At 43.0% G+C, this 3,587-nt stretch overlaps 1 pseudogene; it reads left to right on the forward strand.

Annotated features, from left to right (window-relative positions):
- Positions 1 to 875: 875 nt before the first annotated feature.
- Positions 876 to 3,126, forward strand: LOC132499470 (phosphorylase b kinase regulatory subunit beta-like; annotated as a pseudogene).
- Positions 3,127 to 3,587: the final 461 nt, after the last annotated feature.

Consider the following 3,587-nt stretch of genomic DNA (forward strand, 5'->3'; position numbering starts at 1 on the left):
CTTCTTTCTCTCCAGCACCTGTTTTAACACAGCATGACGTAGTAGATACTCAATTAAAGATTGCTAAATTGAAAGGATGGCTGACGTGTAACAAAGATTACATATAACCCTTAGTTTAAAATGCTTACCTTTTGGGCTTCTCTGGTGGCGCAGTGGTTGAGAATCCGCCTGCGGATGCAGGCGACGCGGGCTCGTGCCCAGGTCCGGGAAGATCCCACAGGCCGCGGAGCGGCTAGGCCCGTGAGCCATGGCCGCTGAGCCTGCGCGTCAGGAGCCTGTGCTCCTCAGCGGGAGAGGCCACAACAGTGAGAGGCCCGCGTACCGCAAAAAAAAATAAAAAGCTTACTTTTTAAACAATTGATTCTCAAAACAAAGTGAATACGAGATTGATTGCTAAATTACTGAATACCTATAAAGGAGTGTTTAACCTACTCCAACCTACACAATATGTCGATGGGATGTGAACACTCTTAATTAGCTGCATCCGTTGGACGTTTCCCTACCTCACTGAGATCACTGTCTCCCTTTTAAAATAGAATATTGAATGCTCGGGAGGCTGCGGAGATAGGTCGAAGCTCGCCCTCGAAGCTCGCCCTCGCGATAACTTCCGGCTGGGGCGCCTCGCGATAACTTCCGGCTGGGGCGCCTCGCGATAACTTCCGGCTAGTGCGCCTCGCGATAACGTCCGGCTGGTGCGCCTCGCGACAGTGTCGTGCTGGGCGGGGCCTGCTGGGCGGAGCAGACCGCGCGACAGCTGCGCTCGTGACCGAAGTGAGCCGGAAGGTCTTAAAGCGAAGACCCCTTCCCAAACGCTCAGTTTTGCAAACTGCTACAGTTTAGCCTGCGACGCTTATGATTAGAGTCAATAATTTGCAATGGCCAGCTCACCTGATGCATTCTTAAGGTATGGCTTCTCCACCAGCTTTCTTAAAAGTCTGGCTCACTTTGAACCTCTTAAAAGCATTAATCTTCCGGGACCTGATAATAAAACTATGGGATAAATTGGATCACTATTACAGAGTTGTCAAGTAACATTGCTGCCCTATCAAAGTCCAGCCACACGTCTCTTTCCCACTAAAACATGTGGCGATGATCAGGCCAAGATCCACGACAGTCTGTACTGTGCTAAGGGGCCTGGCTCTTGCATACAGGCGCATGTGATGAGGACAAGGGAAGGACCCATGAGCTGGAGCACTCGGCTGTAAAATGTATGAGAGGAATTCTCTACTGCTATGTGCATCAGGCCCATAAGGTCCAGCAGCTTAAGCAGGATCCACTCCCAACATGTCTTTACTCTACCTTCGAGGTACAGACAGGGGATGAGATCCTCTCCTATGAGGAATATGGTCATCTTCGGATAAATGCAGTGTCACTCTATCTCCTTTACCTTGTGGAAATGATTTCCTCAGGACTCCAGATTATCTATAACACTGATGAGGTCTCTTTTATTCAGAACCTTTTATTTTGTGTAGAAAGCATTTACTGTGTACCTGACTTTGGTATCTGGGAAAGAGGAAGCAAATATAATAATGGCAGCACAGAGTTGCATTCGAGGTAATTTGCTGATTTATCAGTGTTTTTGTTTTTGTTTTAATTTAAATGTGTGGAATTTGAATATGAATAAAAATCAAAGTACTAGATTGGAAAACATAAAAATAAAACGGAATTAATATTAATGATGACAATTAAATCAGACAACACACACATTGTGCCCAGCGTTGCACCAGGCATGTAGTAGTAGATACCCATTAGATGGTAATAATTATTTTATTTTACAAGAGTGAAAAGAAAAGTTTATTCTACCTGGTGACTCTGTTCTGATTCTGAGGGAAAGTAGCAAATTTTTATAATATGTGTGAACTTTTCATCTTATGTATAAACGTTGCCTTCTCTCTCCTCTTTTTTTAGAAGAATGGGATAGAGGGCAGACCAATACCTGGAAAGAAAACAGCTGCATCCTTACACCTGACCTTCCAGGATACCCCCTCCCTCATCATTGCCACCTCTATTGCTTTTGTCTGGTTTCTGCATGTTGATCTCGATTTGTCTTGGGTCTGCATGGAGCCACCTGCAGGGCTTTTGTTACTCCACCTATTGAGTCTCCCTTTGAGTAGAAAAAAGAAAAGATTTCCAGAGTCTGGACAAGAACATTTTCTTAAGTACCTAATAAAAGGGGCATGAAACTATTTACCAACCTCACTTAAATCCAGTAAAATTACCATTTACAGGGTGTTGCATTAAGTTGATTGCTTTCCTTTCTCTAAATAAAGACTTAAATTTCAGCTCACAGGAAAAACTGATACCAAGAGAAGCTGCTTGTGAAATGATACAAGCAGCACCGGTCGGGGGAATGTTAGAGGCAGGGTGGGGAGGAAAACAAAACTTGAACCAAAACCTTCACCGCATGTTTCATTTTAGAGTAATAATCAAAAACAAATTAAATGTCAAGTTTCCTTGGATTATTATTCTCCCGGTCACGAGGCCACTTTTCATTGTTTCTCAGGGTTATCCTGAATAGAGATATTGTACAGTCCACATTAGGGAGAGAAACTGGTTGCTCTCAACTCTGACCACAGATGTAAAATAACAGGCTCTGATATTCTTTCAGAAGTTTTGACTTCATTTTTTCTGGAAACTATAAAAAGAAATCTTTTTTGTTGCTACAGCTTTGCTGTGCTAGATGCTTTGTATTGCTTCCCTTCAGTCTGGTCTTAAGAGAAGAGCTTTATCCTGCATACCTATTAGCAAAGAAAAGTGTCTTAGAATCCCTACACAAAAGAATTATTTTGTAGAGGTGCCCGGCCATAGGTTTATATTCATTCCTGGTTTCTCAGGTGACCTATCACGCATAACAAATTTTTTGAAGAGATTAGAAAAAAGATGGTGGGACTAAAGAAGAATTTGAAAGTTCACTGTATCCAATAACCCGAGAAGAACTTTAAAAGAAAAAAAAAATTAAGAGAGACAAAGTGGTTTCTAAAATAAACAAACAAGGATCTGCCTTAATAAAGTAGTTGACAGCTTCTCTCCCTCTTTTCCAGGCTCAGCCACCGGCAGCAGACAAAAGGCCTCGTTTGCACAGCTGTTGCCCAAAGAACTGAACAAAGCGCTGAAACTTTAACTTGAATTTGAAAAAAAAAAAAAGTCAACTGACAAAAAAAGCACAGATATCAGTGAAGTCAGCAAAGAGGCAAAAAACTTTGTGAGGTCAGGAAGAAGAATTTTCTAAAAGGTAAATTTCCTGGGAGCTCGAAGGAAACTGGAAATCGGAGTCTGATAAAGGCACGGAGGCTGAGCTCTGGAAGCTCCCATCCCCTCACAGCCACCAGAGTGCAGATCACAACAGCAGGGAGAAATCCATTGCCCAAGATGGTGGAGCAGAAAAGGCAACAATTTCTTCAGAGCTCGGAAGCTGGAGCCAAGTGAGGGCTAACTTCAAGAGCCTGCTTCATATCGTTTCTTCTAACTTCTGGAGTCTGCCTTAGCATGAGTCTCTGTCATGGGGAGAGGGAAGATCCGGGAAAGACAGAAGGTAGTAATGTTTTTACATCCCCTTCATTTTAAGTATTTTTCTTGTCCTTTTTTTT

The sequence above is a fragment of the Mesoplodon densirostris genome, chromosome 11 (genome assembly GCF_025265405.1).
Source record: "Mesoplodon densirostris isolate mMesDen1 chromosome 11, mMesDen1 primary haplotype, whole genome shotgun sequence".
NCBI classification, from domain to species: domain Eukaryota; kingdom Metazoa; phylum Chordata; class Mammalia; order Artiodactyla; family Ziphiidae; genus Mesoplodon; species Mesoplodon densirostris.